General features: G+C 43.4%; 1 long non-coding RNA gene across 1 annotated transcript; it reads left to right on the top strand.

Annotated features, from left to right (window-relative positions):
* Positions 1-2158: 2158 nt before the first annotated feature.
* Positions 2159-8703, top strand: LOC142486517 (uncharacterized). The gene is made up of 5 exons (XR_012799009.1): positions 2159-2229; positions 3674-3777; positions 5009-5119; positions 7517-7636; positions 8657-8703. It is a non-coding gene; the product is annotated as an uncharacterized LOC142486517 (long non-coding RNA).
* Positions 8704-26542: the final 17839 nt, after the last annotated feature.

The raw sequence follows: 26542 nt of genomic DNA, 5'->3' as shown, positions 1-26542 counted from the left end.
ACCTTACTGCATCTCTTAGTCCCCACTCTCACCCACATCTTCAATTCCTCCCTATTCTCTGGCTCTTTACCCTCTTACTTTAAGCCTGTAGTGGTCACCCTTTTCTCAGAAACAACCTACACCCTATGTGCCTTACTAACTACCGCCCTGTATCCCTCCTGCTGTTTGTCTCCTAATTGCTAGAATGTCAACATTCTTAAATCACATTCCCTCCTGGATCCTTTACAACCTGCCTTTCGTACAGCTCGTTCTACAGACTGTGCTTAAAGCAAATTCCCAAGGTCACTTTTCCCTACTAATCCTACTTGATCTATCTGCTGCGTTTGATGCTCTCAATCACTCTCCTCCTTCATATTCTAAACTCTCTCTTGGTATCCGTAACACAGTTCTATCCTGGTTTTCATCATAACTTTCCTGTCACACATTCTCCATCTCTGTTGCTAACATGTCTTCGTCTTCTATTGATCTGTCTGTGGGTATACATCAGGGCTCTGTTCTGAGATCTCTCTTTCTCTCTACATACTATCATTTGGTGACCTCATCAACTCTTTGTGACAATCCTATAAATAACAAATACAAATATCAGGTCATGGGAATAAGTGATTTGGACATAAAAGTAACATTTCGGAAGTGTGGACAACTAATACATCTTGTATATTGCCTTTACAGTGTGATGTCATTGATTCAGTAGATTGTGTGCAGACCAGGACTGCAGTACAGTGTCACTCACATGGATGACTTGCGTGGTAGAAGCTCAAGAACAAGGATGTCAAACTCCAGTCCTCGAGGGCCGCAAACAGGCCAGGTTTTCAGGATATCCCTACTGAAAACCTGGCCTGTTTGGGACCCTCGAGGACTGGAGTTTGACATGCATGCTCTAGAAGGAGCACAGCTGTGGGTGGGAGGTGGATTTGCTTTGCATCAAATGGTTTGGAGCAAGGTTTATTGTATGTATTATCATAATAACAATGCAATGCTTAACTTTTATTTCAGGAGGGATGACTGCAGAACAGAAGTGAATATTGAAGCCATGTGTTCCTTTTCTTGCAAAAGAGAAAATTTGAAGGACAGTTGAAGAGAAGGAAAATTACTACACAGAGACAGATAAGCAATGTGTATATTTCTCATTTACCATTTAGTATTTGTCGTTTTATTGACTCCACACAATCCGGCTGCTACGGGTTTCACATTGAATATTTTCATCTCTACTCTACCCCTTCCTGTGATCTGAACCATGCAGGTTTTCGTTGATTCAATACATCATGAGTAGAGGGTGGCTACAGTATGAAGTAAAGACCCAAGGACCACATCTACTACCATTCATAACAAGAACATGTGCAGTAGCGCACAGCTGCAGTTCTATGTGATTGTTATGAAAGGTTGAGGTGGTTCAATTCTATGAATCTGGAGTGGGATGGATCCTGTTTGCATCATATGGTTTCATCTAGGCCAGTAGATTATATAACTCTCAGTACAGGTTACACATGGCATCAGTATTAGTGATTTAAAGAGGAGGAAAGCTTCAATGTGGAGAACAAAGCCAAGTAATGTTGAAGTTACTCCTTTTACCATTTACTTGGTCAGTCTGTACTGTCTACTCTCCACACAGCTGCTAAGGATCTTCCATTTTAAATACTTTCACCTCCTATTCTGCACTGCTTTGCTGCCCATTATTCAGAGATGCGTTCCAGTCATGTTTAGCACTCTGAATCTCTCTGCAGTCATTGGTTCAGCACATCATGGGTAGAGCATGGCTACAGATACAGCAAGCTATTATTATTTTACCGGCTGATCACCCATAATATTGCATTAAAACATAGAATATCACTTAATTTCCAAAAGATTCAGTGATGCTGATAATGCAGAATCTCACAACATTTCCCATCATAATGCCATAATGCACAAGTGGGAGAAATAATCCTTGCTATATCTGTACATTGTGTGACGTATTACCTCAATGACCAATGAGAGCAAGTACATCTTCTGTATAGAGCGGCTGTGTTATGATGCAGTTATTGATCATCATTGACATAATCACAAGAATCTTATGCAAAGGGAAATTGTCCGCAGCGAAGTGAGATTTCAGCCCCCAAACGTCTGTAATATTAATGCAATGTCTTACTTTTGTTGCAGTGAACACTGAAGAGACGGATCTACTACAACACTGTACAGGATGAGCATACGCTACAAGCAGCAAAATGATCTTGCAGTTGACAGTATGTTGTTCTGGTAATGTGCACAATTATTATTTATGGGCTACACACCACAGTGCTGGACATATTCTGTTAACTTCAACTCTACTCCTAACATGGAGATGTCTTCCTGGTGTTACTGATTCAGTACATCATATGCACAGTGTGGTTATGATATGATGGATTGATTTAATGAACCCACCAACCAATGATGACATCTGCATCATCTTCTGTAAAGTGCAGCTACAGCATGATATTATCAGCATTTGGTGCGGTATAATCAGAGGTATCTATGTGCTTTTGTGCCTGTTTTAAGTCCTCCAGCTTAACGCCCCTACACCTCCCACTACACAGGCATACTTACTTATGCATACACTGACATCTGGCATACCTACACACACCCCAGGGCCACTTCCTTCCCCTGATGTCAGGGAGAGGATGGGCATGCAGAGTGCAGTAAGTCTCCACGTTACTCTGGCCAACAGTCTTGGCCTACCTCCAGCATCTGTCACCCACAACATCTGTTCCCTCCTTGTAAAGTGCTGAACTATCTCACCTGGGTCAGTGCTATAGCTGATCACAGTGCCCGATCAGGATGTCACTGTGACAGGCAGCAGTGCAGATTGACCGGTCAATCAATGCAGTGCCGCAACATATGCACTAAATGAGATTTCCGTGCCCCCAGTCAGGTTACTCCCTGGGCAGTGACCCTGCTCACACCCTCCCCTAGTTCCACCTCTGATCACAATTATCTCTCTTGGAGAGTGTAGCAAATTGGAGTTGGGGGAATCTCACCTCTGCCATGCATGGTCACAATCTGGGCACAGGACCCAAATAGTGGGCAATGTGGCACTTCTTACAGTAGAGAATAAGTAACTTTATTCTTTACTTGTGTATTAAGGACCTTATTTGCATTAAATTCAGTCCACATGGGACCAAGACTTTCTGGCTTACTGAACAAAGTGGAATTGTTTCGTAGAGGGTGGAGAATTGTATTTTATCTGAAATTACCCCCTCTGCACAAAATACAAACAATTATACCCATACAAGTACCTTGTGGAAGTTGTTGCCCTCTATCTTCCTGTGGTCTCTCCCTGTTTCTCACCGTGCCTCCTCCCATTTCCTTGCACCTCTGCGTCTCCGCATATATCCCTATACTCAGAGCCGGCTCCGGTCAGTGACATGGGATGCCCAAATATGAGCATACCCATATATGGGCATCCATGCCACTGACCGGAGCCCGCTCTGTTGCGGATATGGAGAGAGACTGGGAGATTTACATCCCCTTATAATTCATATGGTGCATAGTACCGGCACGTATTGTTTTACCGGTACTGTGTACCTTCCTACTTTCACACTGGTACAGTATATGCTGCAGTGGGACTGAGAGGGATATATTGGTAACACATAGTCATTGTTGGGGGAATTCAATCCATTTTGAAAATAGTAATGAAATGTTTTTTACTTTTCTTTTTTTTCAGTAATGAAGAATGAAACATTTCTGTTAAAATTGAATTGGAGGTGAACTGGATTCATCATCAACTCTGCACCAGTGTGAATTAATGTTCTTTAATGTTCTGATAAGGTACATGCAACATCTCTTCCTCAACCCCTGCACCACTCTCTGCCTCTTGCCTCTCTCTCTCCACCTCCCTGCTAAGCGTATTAACCCATCTAATGTAATCCACATTCCATGTCTCACTTTACTCTTCACTTCTCACGTGCCCCCTGGAATGACTGCTCTCTGACTAACAAGGTCTATTTGTACATGACCTCTTCTGCTCTCATCATCCACCACCTCTCATTCCCCTCACCCCTGTCCTACTCGATACCTCAGCTTAATTGAACTCTCTCCTCTGACATCTACCCTTATCTCTAACCTCTCCTCACTTTCTGCTTAAACTAACTATCTTGTTAACTTTTACAATGCTATCATCTCCTCCTCCTCCCTCCTCCTCCTCCCTCCTCCATCATATATATGCCCCTTCTAGGCTCTGACACACTCATCCCTGTAAGGCCATGATTATCATGGGCACATGCTTGGTCATCCACAGTGCGTGCGAGCGATGCAGAGCCGCCTCGGACCTCAGTGCAGGGATTGCTGCATACCCCCAGCATCTGTCACCCACAAACAATACACACACTAATACTCCCCACAATACACACTATAATACCTCCTCAATACTAATCTCCCCAATAATATTATAGCTCCAAACACAATATACACAACACCCTTACACAAGATACACAATCTAGTACTCTCCTCTGCACCTCTACACACAATATAATACTCCCACACACACAATATACACACTACCCTCCTACCCCCATAAAATACAACCAATAATACACACACACTTTGTGGATGTTGGGACCAGCTCCCGGCATGCACCAGTGAAAGAGAGAGGCCCGCAGAAGCTCGGAAGAACTCCCTCCATCCGTGCCTTCCTCCGTTTCACATCTTCTCCCTGTCTCTCTCCCTCCCTTTCCTTGCATCTCCCTGCGTCTTTACGTATACCCAGTCAGTGACGGCTCTGGTCACGTGATGCCTTAATATGGGCTTATCCATATATGTTCATCCACGTCACTAATGTGATGCCCGCACTGTTGCGGAGCTGGTACTTACGACGGGCACTTATTGTTTTATCAGTACTGCGTACCTGACTCTACCGGCCTACTTTCAACACTAGTACAATATGTGCTTCACTACGAGTGAGTGGGGAATATTGGCATCACACAGTCACTGTTGAATATGCCATTCAATCCATTTTGAAAATAGTAATGCAATGTGGTTTTGTTTTGTTTGCTTTTTGCAGTAATGAAGAATGGAAAAGTTATATTAAAATTAAATTGGAGGGGGACTAGATTCAGCATTTCATCATGAACTCTGCACTTGTGAGAATTTAACTTCTTGAATACCCTGACAGGTACACGCAACATTAAGACTATAATCTGCTGTGCAAGCTTTCATGCTATACCTCCCCCTCAGGTTTTGATTTATACATTTGCTCCCTCAATTCATGTCCTCTAATATTTGAAAGCTCTCTCCTAGCATTTTCTCTTTACCACAGAACGTCATCCCAATGTAACCTCTCTCTTGTTCTTTCTGCTTGCTGTTTCCTCACTCCTCTGTTAAACTTTTCTAATTTCTCTAACTTCCACACTCCTGCTTTTATCCACATGTTCTCCTCTTTCCTTCCCCTACCTTTGCATGTGTCTACACACTGCACCATTTGTACAGACCTCTATTGCAGCTATTTCTGCACTGCTCAATGAAAAGCACTCTTTAATATCCTATTCTCTGTGCCCCCTCTCTCTGCGCCCCCTCTTTTGGCGCCTCCTCTCTCTGCGCCCCCTCTCTCTGCGCCTATCTGTCTCATTCTCTCTACGTCCCTCTCTCTCTACATAGAGCTATCTCTGTCTCTCTCTACACCTATCTCTGTGTCTCCTTCTATGTTTGCTGAAGTGTGGGATATCTCTTATAATCTTGAACCTGCTCATATACACATCGGGCCTCCCTGCCTCTGCCTCCCTGCTAAGAGTGTTAACCTATCTAATGTAATCCACATTCCTTTCCTTACTTTTCTCTTCCCTTCTCCTATGCCATCTGGAATGTCCGTTCTCTGACTAACAAGGCTCTAGTTGTACATGACCTCTTCTGCTCTCATCATTCACAATCAGTCATTCCCCTCACCCCATCTTACCTGTCCCACTGATTTGCCTCTGCTTAATTAAACTCTCCTCTGACATCTACTCTAACCTCTCTGCTCTCTCTCTCTTTCCGCTTAAACTAACAATCTTATTAACTCTTACAATGCTATCCTCCTATCTATATGCCCCCTCTAGGCTCTGACACACTTGTCCCTCTAGCCCACACCCTTGGCTAAATTCCCAAACATGTTCATCACACTTCCACTCGCTGTTCTTAATGCCTATGAAGGAAATCACACAATTGATATTTGATTTTTCTACAGTAAAAATGTCTCCAGTCCTGTATAAAGCTGCTCTCTGGGGCCAAACCACACTACTTTTTTTTCACATTCATCAACACTCAAATTTAATTTACGCTGTCTTTTTTTCCCTGTATTTGACTCCCTCCACTAACCTTCTCCTCACACTTGCCATCCTTCCTTCACTTCTCCTCAAGCATTTGACTACTTCAGAGGCAAGGTGGATGCCACCCACAAGGAGATTCCTTCTGTCCCTTCCCCCTTCTCTCCTTCTACCTAATTCTCCTTCTGCATTTGACTCCTTTTCTTCTCTTACAGAGCTGGAAGCTAATCATCTTCTCTTCTCCCTCTACCACATGCCCTCTAGATCGTATCCCCTCACACCTTACTGCATCTCTTAGTCCCCACTCTCACCCACATCTTCAAGTCCTCCCTATTCTCTGGCTCTTTACCCTCTTACTTTAAGCCTGTAGTGGTCACCCTTTTCTCAGAAACAACCTACACCCTATGTGCCTTACTAACTACCGCCCTATATCCCTCCTGCTGTTTGTCTCCTAATTGCTAGAATGTCAACATTCTTAAATCACATGCCCTCCTGGATCCTTTACAACCTGCCTTTCGTACAGCTCGTTCTACAGACTGTGCTTAAAGCAAATTCCCAAGGTCACTTTTCCCTACTAATCCTACTTGATCTATCTGCTGCGTTTGATGCTCTCAATCACTCTCCTCCTTCATATTCTAAACTCTCTCTTGGTATCCGTAACACAGTTCTATCCTGGTTTTCATCATAACTTTCCTGTCACACATTCTCCATCTCTGTTGCTAACATGTCTTCGTCTTCTATTGATCTGTCTGTGGGTATACATCAGGGCTCTGTTCTGAGATCTCTCTTTCTCTCTACATACTATCATTTGGTGACCTCATCAACTCTTTGTGACAATCCTATAAATAACAAATACAAATATCAGGTCATGGGAATAAGTGATTTGGACATAAAAGTAACATTTCGGAAGTGTGGACAACTAATACATCTTGTAGATTGCCTTTACAGTGTGATGTCATTGATTCAGTAGATTGTGTGCAGACCAGGACTGCAGTACAGTGTCACTCACATGGATGACTTGCGTGGTAGAAGCTCAAGAACAAGGATGTCAAACTCCAGTCCTCGAGGGCAGCAAACAGGCCAGGTTTTCAGGATATCCCTACTGAAAACCTGGCCTGTTTGGGACCCTCGAGGACTGGAGTTTGACATGCATGCTCTAGAAGGAGCACAGCTGTGGGTGGGAGGTGGATTTGCTTTGCATCAATGGTTTGGAGCAAGGTTTATTGTATGTATTATCATAATAACAATGCAATGCTTAACTTTTATTTCAGGAGGGATGACTGCAGAACAGAAGTGAATATTGAAGCCATGTGTTCCTTTTCTTGCAAAAGAGAAAATTTGAAGGACAGTTGAAGAGAAGGAAAATTACTACACAGAGACAGATAAGCAATGTGTATATTTCTCATTTACCATTTAGTATTTGTCGTTTTATTGACTCCACACAATCCGGCTGCTACGGGTTTCACATTGAATATTTTCATCTCTACTCTACCCCTTCCTGTGATCTGAACCATGCAAGTTTTCGTTGATTCAATACATCATGAGTAGAGGGTGGCTACAGTATGAAGTAAAGACCCAAGGACCACATCTACTACCATTCATAACAAGAACATGTGCAGTAGCGCACAGCTGCAGTTCTATGTGATTGTTATGAAAGATTGAGGTGGTTCAATTCTATGAATCTGGAGTGGGATGGATCCTGTTTGCATCATATGGTTTCATCTAGGCCAGTAGATTATATAACTCTCAGTACAGGTTACACATGGCATCAGTATTAGTGATTTAAAGAGGAGGAAAGCTTCAATGTGGAGAACAAAGCCAAGTAATGTTGAAGTTACTCCTTTTACCATTTACTTGGTCAGTCTGTACTGTCTACTCCCCACACAGCTGCTAAGGATCTTCCATTTTAAATACTTTCACCTCCTATTCTGCACTGCTTTGCTGCCCATTATTCAGAGATGCGTTCCAGTCATGTTTACCACTCTGAATCTCTCTGCAGTCATTGGTTCAGCACATCATGGGTAGAGCATGGCTACAGATACAGCAAGCTATTATTATTTTACCGGCTGATCATCCATAATATTGCATTAAAACATAGAATATCACTTAATTTCCAAAAGATTCAGTGATGCTGATAATGCAGAATCTCACAACATTTCCCATCATAATGCCATAATGCACCAGTGGGAGAAATAATCCTTGCTATATCTGTACATTGTGTGACGTATTACCTCCATGACCATTGAGAGCAAGTACATCTTCTGTATAGAGCGGCTGTGTTATGATGCAGTTATTGATCATCATTGACATAATCACAAGAATCTTATGCAAAGGGAAATTGTCCGCAGCGAAGTGAGATTTCAGCCCCCAAACGTCTGTAATATTAATGCAATGTCTTACTTTTGTTGCAGTGAACACTGAAGAGACGGATCTACTACAACACTGTACAGGATGAGCATACGCTACAAGCAGCAAAATGATCTTGCAGTTGACAGTATGTTGTTCTGGTAATGTGCACAATTATTATTTATGGGCTACACACCACAGTGCTGGACATATTCTGTTAACTTCAACTCTACTCCTAACATGGAGATGTCTTCCTGGTGTTACTGATTCAGTACATCATATGCACAGTGTGGTTATGATATGATGGATTGATTTAATGAACCCACCAACCAATGATGACATCTGCATCATCTTCTGTAAAGTGCAGCTACAGCATGATATTATCAGCATTTGGTGCGGTATAATCAGAGGTATCTATGTGCTTTTGTGCCTGTTTTAAGTCCTCCAGCTTAACGCCCCTACACCTCCCACTACACAGGCATACTTACTTATGCATACACTGACATCTGGCATACCTACACACCCCAGGGCCACTTCCTTCCCCTGATGTCAGGGAGAGGATGGGCATGCAGAGTGCAGTAAGTCTCCACGTTACTCTGGCCAACAGTCTTGGCCTACCTCCAGCATCTGTCACCCACAACATCTGTTCCCTCCTTGTAAAGTGCTGAACTATCTCACCTGGGTCAGTGCTATAGCTGATCACAGTGCCCGATCAGGATGTCACTGTGACAGGCAGCAGTGCAGATTGACCGGTCAATCAATGCAGTGCCGCAACATATGCACTAAATGAGATTTCCGTGCCCCCAGTCAGGTTACTCCCTGGGCAGTGACCCTGCTCACACTCTCCCCTAGTTCCACCTCTGATCACAATTATCTCTCTTGGAGAGTGTAGCAAATTGGAGTTGGGGGAATCTCACCTCTGCCATGCATGGTCACAATCTGGGCACAGGACCCAAATAGTGGGCAATGTGGCACTTCTTACAGTAGAGAATAAGTAACTTTATTCTTTACTTGTGTATTAAGGACCTTATTTGCATTAAATTCAGTCCACATGGGACCAAGACTTTCTGGCTTACTGAACAAAGTGGAATTGTTTCGTAGAGGGTGGAGAATTGTATTTTATCTGAAATTACCCCCTCTGCACAAAATACAAACAATTATACCCATACAAGTACCTTGTGGAAGTTGTTGCCCTCTATCTTCCTGTGGTCTCTCCCTGTTTCTCACCGTGCCTCCTCCCATTTCCTTGCACCTCTGCGTCTCCGCATATATCCCTATACTCAGAGCCGGCTCCGGTCAGTGACATGGGATGCCCAAATATGAGCATACCCATATATGGGCATCCATGCCACTGACCGGAGCCCGCTCTGTTGCGGATATGGAGAGAGACTGGGAGATTTACATCCCCTTATAATTCATATGGTGCATAGTACCGGCACGTATTGTTTTACCGGTACTGTGTACCTTCCTACTTCCACACTGGTACAGTATATGCTGCAGTGGGACTGAGAGGGATATATTGGTAACACATAGTCATTGTTGGGGGAATTCAATCCATTTTGAAAATAGTAATGAAATGTTTTTTACTTTTCTTTTTTTTCAGTAATGAAGAATGAAACATTTCTGTTAAAATTGAATTGGAGGTGAACTGGATTCATCATCAACTCTGCACCAGTGTGAATTGATGTTCTTTAATGTTCTGATAAGGTACATGCAACATCTCTTCCTCAACCCCTGCACCACTCTCTGCCTCTTGCCTCTCTCTCTCCACCTCCCTGCTAAGCGTATTAACCCATCTAATGTAATCCACATTCCATGTCTCACTTTACTCTTCACTTCTCACGTGCCCTCTGGAATGACTGCTCTCTGACTAACAAGGTCTATTTGTACATGACCTCTTCTGCTCTCATCCACCACCTCTCATTCCCCTCACCCCTTTCCTACTCGATACCTCAGCTTAATTGAACTTTCTCCTCTGACATCTACCCTTATCTCTAACCTCTCCTCACTTTCTGCTTAAACTAACTATCTTGTTAACTTTTACAATGCTATCATCTCCTCCTCCTCCCTCCTCCTCCTCCCTCCTCCATCATATATATGCCCCTTCTAGGCTCTGACACACTCATCCCTCTAAGGCCATGATTATCATGGGCACATGCTTGGTCATCCACAGTGTGTGCGAGCGATGCAGAGCCGCCTCGGACCTCAGTGCAGGGATTGCTGCATACCCCCAGCATCTGTCACCCACAAACAATACACACACTAATACTCCCCACAATACACACTATAATACCTCCTCAATACTAATCTCCCCAATAATATTATAGCTCCAAACACAATATACACAACACCCTTACACAAGATACACAATCGAGTACTCTCCTCTGCACCTCTACACACAATATAATACTCCCACACACACAATATACACACTACCCTCCTACCCCCATAAAATACAACCAATAATACACACACACTTTGTGGATGTTGGGACCAGCTCCCGGCATGCACCAGTGAAAGAGAGAGGCCCGCAGAAGCTCGGAAGAACTCCCTCCATCCGTGCCTTCCTCCGTTTCACATCTTCTCCCTGTCTCTCTCTCTCCCTCCCTTTCCTTGCATCTCCCTGCGTCTTTACGTATACCCAGTCAGTGACGGCTCTGGTCACGTGATGCCTTAATATGGGCTTATCCATATATGTTCATCCACGTCACTAATGTGATGCCCGCACTGTTGCGGAGCTGGTACTTACGACGGGCACTTATTGTTTTATCAGTACTGCGTACCTGACTCTACCGGCCTACTTTCAACACTAGTACAATATGTGCTTCACTACGAGTGAGTGGGGAATATTGGCATCACACAGTCACTGTTGAATATGCCATTCAATCCATTTTGAAAATAGTAATGCAATGTGGTTTTGTTTTGTTTGCTTTTTGCAGTAATGAAGAATGGAAAAGTTATATTAAAATTAAATTGGAGGGGGACTAGATTCAGCATTTCATCATGAACTCTGCACTTGTGAGAATTTAACTTCTTGAATACCCTGACAGGTACACGCAACATTAAGACTATAATCTGCTGTGCAAGCTTTCGTGCTATACCTCCCCCTCAGGTTTTGATTTATACATTTGCTCCCTCAATTCATGTCCTCTAATATTTGAAAGCTCTCTCCTAGCATTTTCTCTTTACCACAGAACGTCATCCCAATGTAACCTCTCTCTTGTTCTTTCTGCTTGCTGTTTCCTCACTCCTCTGTTAAACTTTTCTAATTTCTCTAACTTCCACACTCCTGCTTTTATCCACATGTTCTCCTCTTTCCTTCCCCTACCTTTGCATGTGTCTACACACTGCACCATTTGTACAGACCTCTATTGCAGCTATTTCTGCACTGCTCAATGAACAGCACTCTTTAATATCCTATTCTCTGTGCCCCCTCTCTCTGCGCCCCCTCTTTTGGCGCCTCCTCTCTCTGCGCCCCCTCTCTCTGCGCCTATCTGTCTCATTCTCTCTACGTCCCTCTCTCTCTACATAGAGCTATCTCTGTCTCTCTCTACACCTATCTCTGTATCTCCTTCTATGTTTGCTGATGTGTGGGATATCTCTTATAATCTTGAACCTGCTCATATACACATCGGGCCTCCCTGCCTCTGCCTCCCTGCTAAGAGTGTTAACCTATCTAATGTAATCCACATTCCTTTCCTTACTTTTCTCTTCCCTTCTCCTATGCCATCTGGAATGTCCGTTCTCTGACTAACAAGGCTCTAGTTGTACATGACCTCTTCTGCTCTCATCATTCACAATCAGTCATTCCCCTCACCCCATCTTACCTGTCCCACTGATTTGCCTCTGCTTAATTAAACTCTCCTCTGACATCTACTCTAACCTCTCTGCTCTCTCTCTCTTTCCGCTTAAACTAACAATCTTATTAACTCTTACAATGCTATCCTCCTATCTATATGCCCCCTCTAGGCTCTGACACACTTGTCCCTCTAGCCCACACCCTTGGCTAAATTCCCAAACATGTTCATCACACTTCCACTCGCTGTTCTTAATGCCTATGAAGGAAATCACACAATTGATATTTGATTTTTCTACAGTAAAAATGTCTCCAGTCCTGTATAAAGCTGCTCTCTGGGGCCAAACCACACTACTTTTTTTTCACATTCATCAACACTCAAATTTAATTTACGCTGTCTTTTTTTCCCTGTATTTGACTCCCTCCACTAACCTTCTCCTCACACTTGCCATCCTTCCTTCACTTCTCCTCAAGCATTTGACTACTTCAGAGGCAAGGTGGATGCCACCCACAAGGAGATTCCTTCTGTCCCTTCCCCCTTCTCTCCTTCTACCTAATTCTCCTTCTGCATTTGACTCCTTTTCTTCTCTTACAGAGCTGGAAGCTAATCATCTTCTCTTCTCCCTCTACCACATGCCCTCTAGATCGTATCCCCTCACACCTTACTGCATCTCTTAGTCCCCACTCTCACCCACATCTTCAATTCCTCCCTATTCTCTGGCTCTTTACCCTCTTACTTTAAGCCTGTAGTGGTCACCCTTTTCTCAGAAACAACCTACACCCTATGTGCCTTACTAACTACCGCCCTGTATCCCTCCTGCTGTTTGTCTCCTAATTGCTAGAATGTCAACATTCTTAAATCACATTCCCTCCTGGATCCTTTACAACCTGCCTTTCGTACAGCTCGTTCTACAGACTGTGCTTAAAGCAAATTCCCAAGGTCACTTTCCCCTACTAATCCTACTTGATCTATCTGCTGCGTTTGATGCTCTCAATCACTCTCCTCCTTCATATTCTAAACTCTCTCTTGGTATCCGTAACACAGTTCTATCCTGGTTTTCATCATAACTTTCCTGTCACACATTCTCCATCTCTGTTGCTAACATGTCTTCGTCTTCTATTGATCTGTCTGTGGGTATACATCAGGGCTCTGTTCTGAGATCTCTCTTTCTCTCTACATACTATCATTTGGTGACCTCATCAACTCTTTGTGACAATCCTATAAATAACAAATACAAATATCAGGTCATGGGAATAAGTGATTTGGACATAAAAGTAACATTTCGGAAGTGTGGACAACTAATACATCTTGTAGATTGCCTTTACAGTGTGATGTCATTGATTCAGTAGATTGTGTGCAGACCAGGACTGCAGTACAGTGTCACTCACATGGATGACTTGCGTGGTAGAAGCTCAAGAACAAGGATGTCAAACTCCAGTCCTCGAGGGCAGCAAACAGGCCAGGTTTTCAGGATATCCCTACTGAAAACCTGGCCTGTTTGGGACCCTCGAGGACTGGAGTTTGACATGCATGCTCTAGAAGGAGCACAGCTGTGGGTGGGAGGTGGATTTGCTTTGCATCAAATGGTTTGGAGCAAGGTTTATTGTATGTATTATCATAATAACAATGCAATGCTTAACTTTTATTTTAGGAGGGATGACTGCAGAACAGAAGTGAATATTGAAGCCATGTGTTCCTTTTCTTGCAAAAGAGAAAATTTGAAGGACAGTTGAAGAGAAGGAAAATTACTACACAGAGACAGATAAGCAATGTGTATATTTCTCATTTACCATTTAGTATTTGTCGTTTTATTGACTCCACACAATCCGGCTGCTACGGGTTTCACATTGAATATTTTCATCTCTACTCTACCCCTTCCTGTGATCTGAACCATGCAAGTTTTCGTTGATTCAATACATCATGAGTAGAGGGTGGCTACAGTATGAAGTAAAGACCCAAGGACCACATCTACTACCATTCATAACAAGAACATGTGCAGTAGCGCACAGCTGCAGTTCTATGTGATTGTTATGAAAGGTTGAGGTGGTTCAATTCTATGAATCTGGAGTGGGATGGATCCTGTTTGCATCATATGGTTTCATCTAGGCCAGTAGATTATATAACTCTCAGTACAGGTTACACATGGCATCAGTATTAGTGATTTAAAGAGGAGGAAAGCTTCAATGTGGAGAACAAAGCCAAGTAATGTTGAAGTTACTCCTTTTACCATTTACTTGGTCAGTCTGTACTGTCTACTCTCCACACAGCTGCTAAGGATCTTCCATTTTAAATACTTTCACCTCCTATTCTGCACTGCTTTGCTGCCCATTATTCAGAGATGCGTTCCAGTCATGTTTAGCACTCTGAATCTCTCTGCAGTCATTGGTTCAGCACATCATGGGTAGAGCATGGCTACAGATACAGCAAGCTATTATTATTTTACCGGCTGATCACCCATAATATTGCATTAAAACATAGAATATCACTTAATTTCCAAAAGATTCAGTGATGCTGATAATGCAGAATCTCACAACATTTCCCATCATAATGCCATAATGCACAAGTGGGAGAAATAATCCTTGCTATATCTGTACATTGTGTGACGTATTACCTCAATGACCAATGAGAGCAAGTACATCTTCTGTATAGAGCGGCTGTGTTATGATGCAGTTATTGATCATCATTGACATAATCACAAGAATCTTATGCAAAGGGAAATTGTCCGCAGCGAAGTGAGATTTCAGCCCCCAAACGTCTGTAATATTAATGCAATGTCTTACTTTTGTTGCAGTGAACACTGAAGAGACGGATCTACTACAACACTGTACAGGATGAGCATACGCTACAAGCAGCAAAATGATCTTGCAGTTGACAGTATGTTGTTCTGGTAATGTGCACAATTATTATTTATGGGCTACACACCACAGTGCTGGACATATTCTGTTAACTTCAACTCTACTCCTAACATGGAGATGTCTTCCTGGTGTTACTGATTCAGTACATCATATGCACAGTGTGGTTATGATATGATGGATTGATTTAATGAACCCACCAACCAATGATGACATCTGCATCATCTTCTGTAAAGTGCAGCTACAGCATGATATTATCAGCATTTGGTGCGGTATAATCAGAGGTATCTATGTGCTTTTGTGCCTGTTTTAAGTCCTCCAGCTTAACGCCCCTACACCTCCCACTACACAGGCATACTTACTTATGCATACACTGACATCTGGCATACCTACACACACCCCAGGGCCACTTCCTTCCCCTGATGTCAGGGAGAGGATGGGCATGCAGAGTGCAGTAAGTCTCCACGTTACTCTGGCCAACAGTCTTGGCCTACCTCCAGCATCTGTCACCCACAACATCTGTTCCCTCCTTGTAAAGTGCTGAACTATCTCACCTGGGTCAGTGCTATAGCTGATCACAGTGCCCGATCAGGATGTCACTGTGACAGGCAGCAGTGCAGATTGACCGGTCAATCAATGCAGTGCCGCAACATATGCACTAAATGAGATTTCCGTGCCCCCAGTCAGGTTACTCCCTGGGCAGTGACCCTGCTCACACCCTCCCCTAGTTCCACCTCTGATCACAATTATCTCTCTTGGAGAGTGTAGCAAATTGGAGTTGGGGGAATCTCACCTCTGCCATGCATGGTCACAATCTGGGCACAGGACCCAAATAGTGGGCAATGTGGCACTTCTTACAGTAGAGAATAAGTAACTTTATTCTTTACTTGTGTATTAAGGACCTTATTTGCATTAAATTCAGTCCACATGGGACCAAGACTTTCTGGCTTACTGAACAAAGTGGAATTGTTTCGTAGAGGGTGGAGAATTGTATTTTATCTGAAATTACCCCCTCTGCACAAAATACAAACAATTATACCCATACAAGTACCTTGTGGAAGTTGTTGCCCTCTATCTTCCTGTGGTCTCTCCCTGTTTCTCACCGTGCCTCCTCCCATTTCCTTGCACCTCTGCGTCTCCGCATATATCCCTATACTCAGAGCCGGCTCCGGTCAGTGACATGGGATGCCCAAATATGAGCATACCCATATATGGGCATCCATGCCACTGACCGGAGCCCGCTCTGTTGCGGATATGGAGAGAGACTGGGAGATTTACATCCCCTTATAATTCATATGGTGCATAGTACCGGCACGTATTGTTTTACCGGTACTGTGTACCTTCCTACTTTCACACTGGTACAGTATATGCTGCAGTGGGACTGAGAGGGATATATTGGTAACACATAGTCATTGTTGGGGGAATTCAATCCATTTTGAAAATAGTAATGAAATGTTTTTTACTTTTCTTTTTTTTCAGTAATGAAGAATGAAACATTTCTGTTAAAATTGAATTGGAGGTGAACTGGATTCATCATCAACTCTGCACCAGTGTGAATTGATGTTCTTTAATGTTCTGATAAGGTACATGCAACATCTCTTCCTCAACCCCTGCACCACTCTCTGCCTCTTGCCTCTCTCTCTCCACCTCCCTGCTAAGCGTATTAACCCATCTAATGTAATCCACATTCCATGTCTCACTTTACTCTTCACTTCTCACGTGCCCTCTGGAATGACTGCTCTCTGACTAACAAGGTCTATTTGTACATGACCTCTTCTGCTCTCATCATCCACCACCTCTCATTCCCCTCACCCCTGTCCTACTCGATACCTCAGCTTAATTGAACTCTCTCCTCTGACATCTACCCTTATCTCTAACCTCTCCTCACTTTCTGCTTAAACTAACTATCTTGTTAACTTTTACAATGCTATCATCTCCTCCTCCTCCCTCCTCCTCCTCCCTCCTCCATCATATATATGCCCCTTCTAGGCTCTGACACACTCATCCCTCTAAGGCCATGATTATCATGGGCACATGCTTGGTCATCCACAGTGTGTGCGAGCGATGCAGAGCCGCCTCGGACCTCAGTGCAGGGATTGCTGCATAACCCCAGCATCTGTCACCCACAAACAATACACACACTAATACTCCCCACAATACACACTATAATACCTCCTCAATACTAATCTCCCCAATAATATTATAGCTCCAAACACAATATACACAACACCCTTACACAAGATACACAATCTAGTACTCTCCTCTGCACCTCTACACACAATATAATACTCCCACACACACAATATACACACTACCCTCCTACCCCCATAAAATACAACCAATAATACACACACACTTTGTGGATGTTGGGACCAGCTCCCGGCATGCACCAGTGAAAGAGAGAGGCCCGCAGAAGCTCGGAAGAACTCCCTCCATCCGTGCCTTCCTCCGTTTCACATCTTCTCCCTGTCTCTCTCCCTCCCTTTCCTTGCATCTCCCTGCGTCTTTACGTATACCCAGTCAGTGACGGCTCTGGTCACGTGATGCCTTAATATGGGCTTATCCATATATGTTCATCCACGTCACTAATGTGATGCCCGCACTGTTGCGGAGCTGGTACTTACGACGGGCACTTATTGTTTTATCAGTACTGCGTACCTGACTCTACCGGCCTACTTTCAACACTAGTACAATATGTGCTTCACTACGAGTGAGTGGGGAATATTGGCATCACACAGTCACTGTTGAATATGCCATTCAATCCATTTTGAAAATAGTAATGCAATGTGGTTTTGTTTTGTTTGCTTTTTGCAGTAATGAAGAATGGAAAAGTTATATTAAAATTAAATTGGAGGGGGACTAGATTCAGCATTTCATCATGAACTCTGCACTTGTGAGAATTTAACTTCTTGAATACCCTGACAGGTACACGCAACATTAAGACTATAATCTGCTGTGCAAGCTTTCGTGCTATACCTCCCCCTCAGGTTTTGATTTATACATTTGCTCCCTCAATTCATGTCCTCTAATATTTGAAAGCTCTCTCCTAGCATTTTCTCTTTACCACAGAACGTCATCCCAATGTAACCTCTCTCTTGTTCTTTCTGCTTGCTGTTTCCTCACTCCTCTGTTAAACTTTTCTAATTTCTCTAACTTCCACACTCCTGCTTTTATCCACATGTTCTCCTCTTTCCTTCCCCTACCTTTGCATGTGTCTACACACTGCACCATTTGTACAGACCTCTATTGCAGCTATTTCTGCACTGCTCAATGAAAAGCACTCTTTAATATCCTATTCTCTGTGCCCCCTCTCTCTGCGCCCCCTCTTTTGGCGCCTCCTCTCTCTGCGCCCCCTCTCTCTGCGCCTATCTGTCTCATTCTCTCTACGTCCCTCTCTCTCTACATAGAGCTATCTCTGTCTCTCTCTACACCTATCTCTGTGTCTCCTTCTATGTTTGCTGATGTGTGGGATATCTCTTATAATCTTGAACCTGCTCATATACACATCGGGCCTCCCTGCCTCTGCCTCCCTGCTAAGAGTGTTAACCTATCTAATGTAATCCACATTCCTTTCCTTACTTTTCTCTTCCCTTCTCCTATGCCATCTGGAATGTCCGTTCTCTGACTAACAAGGCTCTAGTTGTACATGACCTCTTCTGCTCTCATCATTCACAATCAGTCATTCCCCTCACCCCATCTTACCTGTCCCACTGATTTGCCTCTGCTTAATTAAACTCTCCTCTGACATCTACTCTAACCTCTCTGCTCTCTCTCTCTTTCCGCTTAAACTAACAATCTTATTAACTCTTACAATGCTATCCTCCTATCTATATGCCCCCTCTAGGCTCTGACACACTTGTCCCTCTAGCCCACACCCTTGGCTAAATTCCCAAACATGTTCATCACACTTCCACTCGCTGTTCTTAATGCCTATGAAGGAAATCACACAATTGATATTTGATTTTTCTACAGTAAAAATGTCTCCAGTCCTGTATAAAGCTGCTCTCTGGGGCCAAACCACACTACTTTTTTTTCACATTCATCAACACTCAAATTTAATTTACGCTGTCTTTTTTTCCCTGTATTTGACTCCCTCCACTAACCTTCTCCTCACACTTGCCATCCTTCCTTCACTTCTCCTCAAGCATTTGACTACTTCAGATGCAAGGTGGATGCCACCCACAAGGAGATTCCTTCTGTCCCTTCCCCCTTCTCTCCTTCTACCTAATTCTCCTTCTGCATTTGACTCCTTTTCTTCTCTTACAGAGCTGGAAGCTAATCATCTTCTCTTCTCCCTCTACCACATGCCCTCTAGATCGTATCCCCTCACACCTTACTGCATCTCTTAGTCCCCACTCTCACCCACATCTTCAATTCCTCCCTATTCTCTGGCTCTTTACCCTCTTACTTTAAGCCTGTAGTGGTCACCCTTTTCTCAGAAACAACCTACACCCTATGTGCCTTACTAACTACCGCCCTGTATCCCTCCTGCTGTTTGTCTCCTAATTGCTAGAATGTCAACATTCTTAAATCACATTCCCTCCTGGATCCTTTACAACCTGCCTTTCGTACAGCTCGTTCTACAGACTGTGCTTAAAGCAAATTCCCAAGGTCACTTTTCCCTACTAATCCTACTTGATCTATCTGCTGCGTTTGATGCTCTCAATCACTCTCCTCCTTCATATTCTAAACTCTCTCTTGGTATCCGTAACACAGTTCTATCCTGGTTTTCATCATAACTTTCCTGTCACACATTCTCCATCTCTGTTGCTAACATGTCTTCGTCTTCTATTGATCTGTCTGTGGGTATACATCAGGGCTCTGTTCTGAGATCTCTCTTTCTCTCTACATACTATCATTTGGTGACCTCATCAACTCTTTGTGACAATCCTATAAATAACAAATACAAATATCAGGTCATGGGAATAAGTGATTTGGACATAAAAGTAACATTTCGGAAGTGTGGACAACTAATACATCTTGTAGATTGCCTTTACAGTGTGATGTCATTGATTCAGTAGATTGTGTGCAGACCAGGACTGCAGTACAGTGTCACTCACATGGATGACTTGCGTGGTAGAAGCTCAAGAACAAGGATGTCAAACTCCAGTCCTCGAGGGCAGCAAACAGGCCAGGTTTTCAGGATATCCCTACTGAAAACCTGGCCTGTTTGGGACCCTCGAGGACTGGAGTTTGACATGCATGCTCTAGAAGGAGCACAGCTGTGGGTGGGAGGTGGATTTGATTTGCATCAAATGGTTTGGAGCAAGGTTTATTGTATGTAGTAACATAATAACAATGCAATGCTTAACTTTTATTTCAGGAGGGATGACTGCAGAACAGAAGTGAATATTGAAGCCATGTGTTCCTTTTCTTGCAAAAGAGAAAATTTGAAGGACAGTTGAAGAGAAGGAAAATTACTACACAGAGACAGATAAGCAATGTGTATATTTCTCATTTACCATTTAGTATTTGTCGTTTTATTGACTCCACACAATCCGGCTGCTACGGGTTTCACATTGAATATTTTCATCTCTACTCTACCCCTTCCTGTGATCTGAACCATGCAAGTTTTCGTTGATTCAATACATCATGAGTAGAGGGTGGCTACAGTATGAAGTAAAGACCCAAGGACCACATCTACTACCATTCATAACAAGAACATGTGCAGTAGCGCACAGCTGCAGTTCTATGTGATTGTTATGAAAGGTTGAGGTGGTTCAATTCTATGAATCTGGAGTGGGATGGATCCTGTTTGCATCATATGGTTTCATCTAGGCCAGTAGATTATATAACTTTCAGTACAGGTTACACATGGCATCAGTATTAGTGATTTAAAGAGGAGGAAAGCTTCAATGTGGAGAACAAAGCCAAGTAATGTTGAAGTTACTCCTTTTACCATTTACTTGGTCAGTCTGTACTGTCTACTCCCCACACAGCTGCTAAGGATCTTCCATTTTAAATACTTTCACCTCCTATTCTGCACTGCTTTGCTGCCCATTATTCAGAGATGCGTTCCAGTCATGTTTACCACTCTGAATCTCTCTGCAGTCATTGGTTCAGCACATCATGGGTAGAGCATGGCTACAGATACAGCAAGCTATTATTATTTTACCGGCTGATCATCCATAATATTGCATTAAAACATAGAATATCACTTAATTTCCAAAAGATTCAGTGATGCTGATAATGCAGAATCTCACAACATTTCCCATCATAATGCCATAATGCACCAGTGGGAGAAATAATCCTTGCTATATCTGTACATTGTGTGACGTATTACCTCCATGACCATTGAGAGCAAGTACATCTTCTGTATAGAGCGGCTGTGTTATGATGCAGTTATTGATCATCATTGACATAATCACAAGAATCTTATGCAAAGGGAAATTGTCCGCAGCGAAGTGAGATTTCAGCCCCCAAACGTCTGTAATATTAATGCAATGTCTTACTTTTGTTGCAGTGAACACTGAAGAGACGGATCTACTACAACACTGTACAGGATGAGCATACGCTACAAGCAGCAAAATGATCTTGCAGTTGACAGTATGTTGTTCTGGTAATGTGCACAATTATTATTTATGGGCTACACACCACAGTGCTGGACATATTCTGTTAACTTCAACTCTACTCCTAACATGGAGATGTCTTCCTGGTGTTACTGATTCAGTACATCATATGCACAGTGTGGTTATGATATGATGGATTGATTTAATGAACCCACCAACCAATGATGACATCTGCATCATCTTCTGTAAAGTGCAGCTACAGCATGATATTATCAGCATTTGGTGCGGTATAATCAGAGGTATCTATGTGCTTTTGTGCCTGTTTTAAGTCCTCCAGCTTAACGCCCCTACACCTCCCACTACACAGGCATACTTACTTATGCATACACTGACATCTGGCATACCTACACACACCCCAGGGCCACTTCCTTCCCCTGATGTCAGGGAGAGGATGGGCATGCAGAGTGCAGTAAGTCTCCACGTTACTCTGGCCAACAGTCTTGGCCTACCTCCAGCATCTGTCACCCACAACATCTGTTCCCTCCTTGTAAAGTGCTGAACTATCTCACCTGGGTCAGTGCTATAGCTGATCACAGTGCCCGATCAGGATGTCACTGTGACAGGCAGCAGTGCAGATTGACCGGTCAATCAATGCAGTGCCGCAACATATGCACTAAATGAGATTTCCGTGCCCCCAGTCAGGTTACTCCCTGGGCAGTGACCCTGCTCACACCCTCCCCTAGTTCCACCTCTGATCACAATTATCTCTCTTGGAGAGTGTAGCAAATTGGAGTTGGGGGAATCTCACCTCTGCCATGCATGGTCACAATCTGGGCACAGGACCCAAATAGTGGGCAATGTGGCACTTCTTACAGTAGAGAATAAGTAACTTTATTCTTTACTTGTGTATTAAGGACCTTATTTGCATTAAATTCAGTCCACATGGGACCAAGACTTTCTGGCTTACTGAACAAAGTGGAATTGTTTCGTAGAGGGTGGAGAATTGTATTTTATCTGAAATTACCCCCTCTGCACAAAATACAAACAATTATACCCATACAAGTACCTTGTGGAAGTTGTTGCCCTCTATCTTCCTGTGGTCTCTCCCTGTTTCTCACCGTGCCTCCTCCCATTTCCTTGCACCTCTGCGTCTCCGCATATATCCCTATACTCAGAGCCGGCTCCGGTCAGTGACATGGGATGCCCAAATATGAGCATACCCATATATGGGCATCCATGCCACTGACCGGAGCCCGCTCTGTTGCGGATATGGAGAGAGACTGGGAGATTTACATCCCCTTATAATTCATATGGTGCATAGTACCGGCACGTATTGTTTTACCGGTACTGTGTACCTTCCTACTTCCACACTGGTACAGTATATGCTGCAGTGGGACTGAGAGGGATATATTGGTAACACATAGTCATTGTTGGGGGAATTCAATCCATTTTGAAAATAGTAATGAAATGTTTTTTACTTTTCTTTTTTTTCAGTAATGAAGAATGAAACATTTCTGTTAAAATTGAATTGGAGGTGAACTGGATTCATCATCAACTCTGCACCAGTGTGAATTGATGTTCTTTAATGTTCTGATAAGGTACATGCAACATCTCTTCCTCAACCCCTGCACCACTCTCTGCCTCTTGCCTCTCTCTCTCCACCTCCCTGCTAAGCGTATTAACCCATCTAATGTAATCCACATTCCATGTCTCACTTTACTCTTCACTTCTCACGTGCCCTCTGGAATGACTGCTCTCTGACTAACAAGGTCTATTTGTACATGACCTCTTCTGCTCTCATCATCCACCACCTCTCATTCCCCTCACCCCTGTCCTACTCGATACCTCAGCTTAATTGAACTCTCTCCTCTGACATCTACCCTTATCTCTAACCTCTCCTCACTTTCTGCTTAAACTAACTATCTTGTTAACTTTTACAATGCTATCATCTCCTCCTCCTCCCTCCTCCTCCCTCCTCCATCATATATATGCCCCTTCTAGGCTCTGACACACTCATCCCTCTAAGGCCATGATTATCATGGGCACATGCTTGGTCATCCACAGTGTGTGCGAGCGATGCAGAGCCGCCTCGGACCTCAGTGCAGGGATTGCTGCATACCCCCAGCATCTGTCACCCACAAACAATACACACACTAATACTCCCCACAATACACACTATAATACCTCCTCAATACTAATCTCCCCAATAATATTATAGCTCCAAACACAATATACACAACACCCTTACACAAGATACACAATCTAGTACTCTCCTCTGCACCTCTACACACAATATAATACTCCCACACACACAATATACACACTACCCTCCTACCCCCATAAAATACAACCAATAATACACACACACTTTGTGGATGTTGGGACCAGCTCCCGGCATGCACCAGTGAAAGAGAGAGGCCCGCAGAAGCTCGGAAGAACTCCCTCCATCCGTGCCTTCCTCCGTTTCACATCTTCTCCCTGTCTCTCTCCCTCCCTTTCCTTGCATCTCCCTGCGTCTTTACGTATACCCAGTCAGTGACGGCTCTGGTCGCGTGATGCCTTAATATGGGCTTATCCATATATGTTCATCCACGTCACTAATGTGATGCCTGCACTGTTGCGGAGCTGGTACTTACGACGGGCACTTATTGTTTTATCAGTACTGCGTACCTGACTCTACCGGCCTACTTTCAACACTAGTACAATATGTGCTTCACTACGAGTGAGTGGGGAATATTGGCATCACACAGTCACTGTTGAATATGCCATTCAATCCATTTTGAAAATAGTAATGCAATGTGGTTTGGTTTTGTTTGCTTTTTGCAGTAATGAAGAATGGAAAAGTTATATTAAAATTAAATTGGAGGGGGACTAGATTCAGCATTTCATCATGAACTCTGCACTTGTGAGAATTTAACTTCTTGAATACCCTGACAGGTACACGCAACATTAAGACTATAATCTGCTGTGCAAGCTTTCGTGCTATACCTCCCCCTCAGGTTTTGATTTATACATTTGCTCCCTCAATTCATGTCCTCTAATATTTGAAAGCTCTCTCCTAGCATTTTCTCTTTACCACAGAACGTCATCCCAATGTAACCTCTCTCTTGTTCTTTCTGCTTGCTGTTTCCTCACTCCTCTGTTAAACTTTTCTAATTTCTCTAACTTCCACACTCCTGCTTTTATCCACATGTTCTCCTCTTTCCTTCCCCTACCTTTGCATGTGTCTACACACTGCACCATTTGTACAGACCTCTATTGCAGCTATTTCTGCACTGCTCAATGAAAAGCACTCTTTAATATCCTATTCTCTGGGCCCCCTCTCTCTGCGCCCCCTCTTTTGGCGCCTCCTCTCTCTGCGCCCCCTCTCTCTGCGCCTATCTGTCTCATTCTCTCTACGTCCCTCTCTCTCTACATAGAGCTATCTCTGTCTCTCTCTACACCTATCTCTGTGTCTCCTTCTATGTTTGCTGATGTGTGGGATATCTCTTATAATCTTGAACCTGCTCATATACACATCGGGCCTCCCTGCTAAGAGTGTTAACCTATCTAATGTAATCCACATTCCTTTCCTTACTTTTCTCTTCCCTTCTCCTATGCCATCTGGAATGTCCGTTCTCTGACTAACAAGGCTCTAGTTGTACATGACCTCTTCTGCTCTCATCATTCACAATCAGTCATTCCCCTCACCCCATCTTACCTGTCCCACTGATTTGCCTCTGCTTAATTAAACTCTCCTCTGACATCTACTCTAACCTCTCTGCTCTCTCTCTCTCTTTCCGCTTAAACTAACAATCTTATTAACTCTTACAATGCTATCCTCCTATCTATATGCCCCCTCTAGGCTCTGACACACTTGTCCCTCTAGCCCACACCCTTGGCTAAATTCCCAAACATGTTCATCACACTTCCACTCGCTGTTCTTAATGCCTATGAAGGAAATCACACAATTGATATTTGATTTTTCTACAGTAAAAATGTCTCCAGTCCTGTATAAAGCTGCTCTCTGGGGCCAAACCACACTACTTTTTTTTCACATTCATCAACACTCAAATTTAATTTACGCTGTCTTTTTTTCCCTGTATTTGACTCCCTCCACTAACCTTCTCCTCACACTTGCCATCCTTCCTTCACTTCTCCTCAAGCATTTGACTACTTCAGAGGCAAGGTGGATGCCACCCACAAGGAGATTCCTTCTGTCCCTTCCCCCTTCTCTCCTTCTACCTAATTCTCCTTCTGCATTTGACTCCTTTTCTTCTCTTACAGAGCTGGAAGCTAATCATCTTCTCTTCTCCCTCTACCACATGCCCTCTAGATCGTATCCCCTCACACCTTACTGCATCGATTAGTCCCCACTCTCACCCACATCTTCAATTCCTCCCTATTCTCTGGCTCTTTACCCTCTTACTTTAAGCCTGTAGTGGTCACCCTTTTCTCAGAAACAACCTACACCCTATGTGCCTTACTAACTACCGCCCTGTATCCCTCCTGCTGTTTGTCTCCTAATTGCTAGAATGTCAACATTCTTAAATCACATTCCCTCCTGGATCCTTTACAACCTGCCTTTCGTACAGCTCGTTCTACAGACTGTGCTTAAAGCAAATTCCCAAGGTCACTTTTCCCTACTAATCCTACTTGATCTATCTGCTGCGTTTGATGCTCTCAATCACTCTCCTCCTTCATATTCTAAACTCTCTCTTGGTATCCGTAACACAGTTCTATCCTGGTTTTCATCATAACTTTCCTGTCACACATTCTCCATCTCTGTTGCTAACATGTCTTCGTCTTCTATT

The sequence above is a fragment of the Ascaphus truei genome, unplaced genomic scaffold (genome assembly GCF_040206685.1).
Source record: "Ascaphus truei isolate aAscTru1 unplaced genomic scaffold, aAscTru1.hap1 HAP1_SCAFFOLD_928, whole genome shotgun sequence".
Taxonomy (NCBI): Eukaryota; Metazoa; Chordata; class Amphibia; order Anura; family Ascaphidae; genus Ascaphus; species Ascaphus truei.
The sequence above is the reverse complement of the archived record's forward strand: the minus strand, read 5'-3'. Positions and strand labels throughout refer to the sequence as shown.